Below are 7,268 nucleotides of genomic sequence, written 5' to 3'. Positions count from 1 at the left end.
CTCTAACGTGAGACATGGGGGCACATTGGAACGTTAGTGACAATGTTGAGTGTCACTAACGTTCTCGAAGGATGGCAAGCCAATGTTAAAGAGCCACGTTAACTAAGTTAACGTGGGCTCTAACGTAGGAGCAATGGGGTCTTTTCAACGTTATTGGGAAAGTTAAGTCCCAATAACGTGTGCGAAGGACCTAGAGGCAACGTTAGTGGCAACGTTTGTGCCACTAACGTTGAAGTTATCGTGGATTTTACTTAGGAAACGTTATTTTCTCTTGATTTTACTTGAAAGCTTTCGATCTTCATCCAATTGGGTAGTTATCTTGGAAAAGAAACTATTCATACTTGGATCTCTTCAGAACCTTGGAAGAGGAATGAAGAGATCAAGCTAGAAATGCTTTCTCATGCTAGACCAAATTGGGTTTGGATGGATATGTGACTATAATCCTCTCAATGCTTGATTTGGGAAATGCATGTGGTATAATCAGTGACTATACTTCATCTCTTCTCATGAGCAATTGACCAAGGAATTGGCTATTGATCAAGATTTGAGAGATTTAATTACAAGAAATTGTAATTCAATCACTTAAGATTGCCAAGGAGATCAATGAGTGCATTGATTGAGGAAGAGATGTAAATGAGATTGATCCGGAGAATGCAACATCTCCTAAGCCCAATGAACTCCCCATTTCTGATCTTACCCATTCTCTTTAATTTCTGTCATTTACATTTATGAGCAATTCCCCCATTCCCATTTAAGTTTCTGCAATTTACTTTCTGCCATTTACTTTTCCGCCATTTAATTTTCTGCAATTCTCAACTTAATTCCTGATTAGCTCAATAAGAACATTCCTCTAATTAAAGTTGCTTGATCAATCAATCCTTGTGGGATTCGACCTCACTCTATTGTGAGTTTTTACTTGACGAAAAATTCGGTACACTTGCCGAAGGAAATTTGTTATGAGACAAGTTTTCCGTGCATCAAGTTTATGGCGCCGTTGCCGGGGATTGATTGTGCATCAACAATGATTAGATTGGAGGATAACTAGATTGAGCATTTTATTTTTTGTTTGATTTAAATTTCTGTTTGAGTTATTTACTTCCTGTTTTAGTTAATTTCTTCCCTTACCTCTACTTTTCCTTTGTTATTTACACTTCATCGCACTAACCCACTAACTGTTTGATATATTGCATCACTCACACTAATAGTAATTCTGACAGATATACTTTCTGCACCTATTTTCTTTGCTTGTACTTGTTGGTTGTATGACAGGGAGAAGAAGCGGGGCTTCAACTTCCGTTAATTCTGAACCTGAGAGAACCTTCCTTAGACTAAGGAGGGAAGCAAGAGACAAACGTGTAGTTAGTGCCGAAGAAGAGGAGGAACACTTTGAGGAATACTTTGAACCAAACATGGAAGAAAACATGGAAAACCATCATGAAGAAGAGGCTCACAACCATGGCGGAAGAGGTCGAGCAAATCATGCTGGGGAGGACAGAAGAGTTTTAGGCTCTTATATCAATCCAAACCCAGGAAACTGTGGGAGTAGCATTCAAAAGCCAACAATTTTAAACTGAAGCCACAGCTCATCACCCTTGTGCAGAACAACTGTTCGTTCAGAGGAAGTGTCCAAGAGGACCCAAATCAACATTTAACCACCTTCATGAGAATATGTGACACAGTAAAGTCTAATGGTGTTCATCCTGATGCCTATAGACTGCTCTTATTTCCATTCTCACTCAAGGATAAGGCAGCCAAGTGGCTGGAATCTTTCCCAAGGAAAAGCTTGACAAGTTGGGAAGACGTGGTGAACAAATTCTTAGCAATATTTTACCCTCCTCAACGAATCAATAGGTTGAGAGCTGAGGTCCAAACCTTCAGGCAACAGGATGGTGAGACTCTATATGAGGCATGGGAGAGGTTTAAGGACCTGACAAGGAGGTGTCCACCTGACATGTTCAACGAATGGGTGCAGCTGCACATTTTCTATGAAGGGCTCTCTTATGAGTCAAAGAAGGCCGTAGACCATTCATCCGGAGGATCTTTGAACAAGAAGAAAACCATTGAGGAGGCCATAGATGTCATTGAAACAGTAGCAGAGAACGACTACTTCTATGCTTCCGAAAGAGGGAACACAAGAGGAATAATGGAGCTAAACAATGTAGATGCTTTGCTGGCCCAAAACAAGCTCATTACCCAGCAGCTGGCTGACCTCACCAAGAAGATGGAGAGGAACCAAGTGACAGCAATCTCCACTTCATCAACAACCCAAGAAGGAGTGAATGAGGAAGCAGAGGGTAGTCAGGAGCAAGCCAACTACATTGGGAATTCACCTAGGCAGAACCATGATCCATACTCCAAGACTTACAACCCTGGATGGAGGAATCACCCAAACTTTGGGTGGGGAAATCAACAAGACCAAAGCCTTGATCAAAGACGCCCAAATCCAAACAATCTAGCTCACCAACACTTCACATCTAGACCATATCAACATCCCAATAACAACACCTCTCCACATTCATATCAAGGCCAGAACAACCCTCCTCAACCTGACCTATCATCATTTGATGAAAGAATCTCAAGGATTGAAAATCTACTTGAAGGCATATGCAAGGATATCCAAGACAACAAGATGTTCAAGGAGGAAGTGCGACCCAGTTTCAAGAATCAGGGAGACACAATCAAGAGGTTAGAATCTCAAGTAGGATATCTCTCTGAGCAAATTCCCAAACCCACAGATGGATTCCCAAGTGACACAGAGAAGAATCCGAGAGGTGAAACAAAGAAAGTAAGATGGGAAGATTGCAAGATGGTCACTATAAGTGATAAGGAGACTGAGGACAAGCCAAGCAAGCTGTCAAAACAACCTGAAGATACCTCAGCAGAGAAGGAGGAAAAAGAATACCAAGAACCAGAAATATCAAAACAGGAGCTGCTGAGACTCTATGCACCTTTTCCCCAGCTGCAGATCAATGAGATATTGCCCACAGATGTGGTCATCAGGCTGGCTGACAAAACTCAAAAACAAGCAATAGGAGTGGTGGAAAATGTGTTGTTAAAGGTGGGGAAATACTTTCTTCCCACAGACTTTGTCATCTTGGACATGGAAGAGAGTCACACACACCCAATCATATTGGGAAGACCATTCCTAGCTACAGCCAGAGCACTCATAGATATGGAGCGAGGGGAGCTAATATTGAGGATCCATGATGAGCAACTCAGCTTCAATGTCTTCAAACTCTCCCAAGAAGCTGACCAAGAAAATAAAGAACCAAGCAATGATCATACTGAGATGCTGACAGAGGAAACAAGCACTGATGCACCACCAACACATCCTAAAACCCCATTGCATGAGGAACAAGGCAAACAGCCATTGTCACAGCTCAAGGAGAAGCTGGAGGAACCTAAACCACCAGAGGCATGTGAACACAACAACAAAATTCCCTTAGAAGAAGTCACCAAGAGCAAGGCAACATCAAAAGGGACAAAGAAGAAGGTACCAAGGGGGTGGAGGAACAAGAAGATCCCTACGGAAAACTTTTCTCCAGGAGATAAAGTGATCTTAGCTTACTTCCCAGATATCCCCCCTAATCTCCCCACTATACCATCTCAGTTACCTAAGGTCTTCACTATTAACAGAGTCCTCTCCTTGGAACATGTAGAGATCATTGATACAACCAATGGATATAAGTCCAAGGCAAGAGGGGAGGACTTGAAGCATTATCAATCTCCCTGATGAAGAAGAAACGTCAAGCTAGTGATGCTAAAGAAGCGCTTCATGGGAGGCAACCCATGTTTTATTAGATTTTACTATTGAATAAGTCAATATTCATAAATTCCAACCCAAACTTGGTGAACTCCTTATTGTGCAGTATATAGTGAGGAACAAGTTTGGTGTTCAAAGCAAACCAAGATGCATGCTAGTCTTGGGAGCTTTGAACAAAACTTTTCATCACAATGCTTCAAACTAAGTTTGGTGTCACCCCATGGTGCCACTAAAATGCATAAAGGGATACACACTTAGTTAGTTGGTTGGAGTTCATGAATAAACAATCTAATTTTTTTTCTTTATTATTTTAGCCGTAAAAATCTAAATTGATTTTTTTTTATGATATTTCTTACTACTCTTATTTGATCTTTATAGAGAAAGGAAAGGAGCATTGAAAGAGATTGATTGGACAATTTAATGGGAAAGGATTTGGCCACTTCATGAAGAGGGCACTACACACGTGCCTCAAGGGGAAATGCATGGGGAATGGTTGCCATGCAACATTGGAGGAAGAACAAACTTGGAAAGCGAACCAACTCTATCATAAAGTTGAGAATCCTCGTGCTTACTCCATACACAACCCCATCCGTTCATCATACACCAACCCCATCAATCCACACCTTTCATCTCTTCATCACTTCTCTATATAAGTGAATCAAATCCACACCCTCTCCACATTCGAAATTCATACCCCTTGCACTTCACTTTCCAGCGACCTACTCTTCAACTTCCCACTCTCTAAATCCCACATCTCTTCCCTTCACTACACCCATTTTGCTTTAACTTGATTCATGGCATCATCAAGCTCCAAGAGGCAGAAGAGGAAGGAACCAACAGAGAACATTCCCTTCGACGAGAAGAGATTCAAGACTGCCTTCTATGAACGAGAATTTGAGCAGATAAAGCTCAAAAAGATACTACCAGAGTTAACCTTCCAAATCAATGAAGATGAATGCCCACAGATTCGGGAGAAGATTGAAGAAAGAGGGTGGCAATTGCTCACCAATCCAGAGAGGAAGATCAATGCAAACCTCATTAAAGTGTTCTGCGCAAATGTGGTCAGAGAAGACAAAACTAGAGCCCCAACCTTCAAAAGCTATGTAAGGGGAAAGGAGGTAGACTTCAGTCCAAATGCTATAATAAGAACTCTTCACCTGAAATCACCACACTTTGATGAGCCTAGCTATCATACAAGGATAAGTAAAAACCAAGACAATGATGAGCTCACTGAGATAGTGACTGACATATGTGTTATAGCAGCGGACTGGGAGAGGTATGGAGATGGGAGACCCCGGTTCATCAAGAGGGGAGACCTTAGCCCAGAAGCCAAGGGGTGGTTTGAACTCGTGAGGAGGTCTATTCTCCCAGCTGCTAATAATTCAGAGGTAAATAGTAATCGAGCAACTATGGTACATTGCCTAGTACAAGGTGGAGAAATCAACGTGCATGAACTTATAGCTGAGGGAATTCAAGATTCAGCTGAGAAGCTTGAATCAGGTGCCAGGCTTTGGTACCCCAGCACCATTCTCTGATTGTGCACAAAGGCCAAAGTAGTTTTTGAGGATAGTAATCCAGACTGGGTTAACCCAGGGAGGCTAATGACAACCCAGCGTATGACCTATACCACACCTGCTCAGCAACAAAGTAGGCCACAAATAGGGAAACTAAAAGTAAAGGAAGCAGCTCACCAAGAGGAGTCTCATCAGGAAAAATATCAACAGGGAGAGCATCCTTACCCAGCCGATTTGAATATGAATCACCTTCTCAGAGCTATTGAAGACTTGGGGGTGAGACATATGGAAGGACAAGAGCAAATATTGAACTGGATGAGTCAACAAGAAGAGTGGAAGAAACAACAAATGGAGTAGCAACAAGAACAATAATCCCAGCTTACTCAAACCATCCACCAAGTTACTGAGAGGCAAGAACGTCAAGATAAGCATTTGCAGGAACTCAATCAGCGACAACTAGCCCAGATGAAAGCATTCAATGAGTTCACTGTACTTAATGAAAGACGACAACTACAGCGGGAGGAGTTCAACATCAACACTCAAGCCAAGTTGAACTACATGTCCAGTAATATGCATCAGCTACACTATGCCATCCCTACATATGATGAGGTCCAAAAAGATTTTGTAGAACAAGAAGAGAGGAAAGTGAAACAGCAAAAGGAGACACTCAAGAAGAAGATGGAAGATGGTGGTTTCTGGAAGAAGCTTCTTGGAAAAGGCAAGGGAAGTGGGAGCACAAGCAATCAAGAAGGAGAGCATAGACATCCACAAGAGTAAAAGGTGGTGGAGTTCCTTCTTTAGTCCATCTTTTTCTATGCTTCAAATAAGGAAGATCTTGTATGAAATAGAACTTGCTTCCATGTTAGTTTAAACCTTTTTGAATTCTTTTTTTTTTTAGTTTGTGTGATGAAGAGGTCTCTGTGTGCTGGTCTTTATGTTACTGCACCATTTCTTTACTTACTTGTATGCTTGTCCCTTTTGAATCAAATGAAAAGAGAATGAGTAAGTTTTAAAAAGACCAGAGAAGAGTTCATACTAGGGAGTAAATCCATGAGTTTGTGGTATGGTCATAAGTTAGCTAAGTTGGTTCAACCACAAGGTGGAAAGACAACTATCTGTCATGAATACTATACCTGAGACACACCCCATGAGACTAGCTAAGTAAGAAGATCCTAATAAGAAAAAGGGAAAGAACAATCAAGGTTGAGGAATAAAAGAAAAAGAGTAAGCAATAAGGCTAGGCACCAATAGTTTTAAATCTTGAGGCATGTGTCTGTGGTGTTCCTGTGTGAGGGATCTACTTGGATGAATAAGCTCTTAGGAGTGCCTTATCACTTGGTAACTTGGGTTAACTAACTCGGGATTATCAGCTGAAAGTCCACTATCAAGAGTAACCCTCACCACAGAACAATTAGTAACCCAAAGAGGTGCTGGACACCAAGGCCTCAAGTAAAGAAAAAGAATAAACTATATGCCTGTGGTGTGCAGGTATGGGGGAGAGACTTGAGCAAGTAAGTCCTTAGGGGTGTCTCAACACCTAGCACCTTAAACCAACTGGTTCGGGAGTGTTGGCTGAAAGCTTATCTTAAAGAGTTGCCCCCTTACAGAACACTTAGCCTGAAGGACACCAATAAGCCCTGAAATGACAATAAAAGGATCAATGAATAAAAGTCTCATGGGATGTAAGCAAAGTGAGTATTGTAGGGCATGATAAAGGTCTGAAAGCCAGGAATGAACCTAAGTTGCTATGCATGAAACCACCATAAAATCAGTGACATGACTTCCACAAGAATGACTCATTTCTCTTGGCATTTCATTCACCATTCTCTTGTTCCAGTACTTGATTAGGGACAAGCAAGCTTTAAGTTTGGTGTTGTGATGCCAGGGTATTTTGGCCAGTTTCACTGACCTTTTCTTTACTATTTTTAGGGTAGTTTCATGTATTTTCTTAGGAAATAAGCTAGTTTTGGGTAGATATTCACTTACACCTG

The sequence above is a fragment of the Arachis ipaensis genome, chromosome B06 (assembly GCF_000816755.2).
Source record: "Arachis ipaensis cultivar K30076 chromosome B06, Araip1.1, whole genome shotgun sequence".
In the NCBI taxonomy this organism is placed as follows: Eukaryota; Viridiplantae; Streptophyta; class Magnoliopsida; order Fabales; family Fabaceae; genus Arachis; species Arachis ipaensis.
This window is presented reverse-complemented; position numbering follows the sequence as displayed.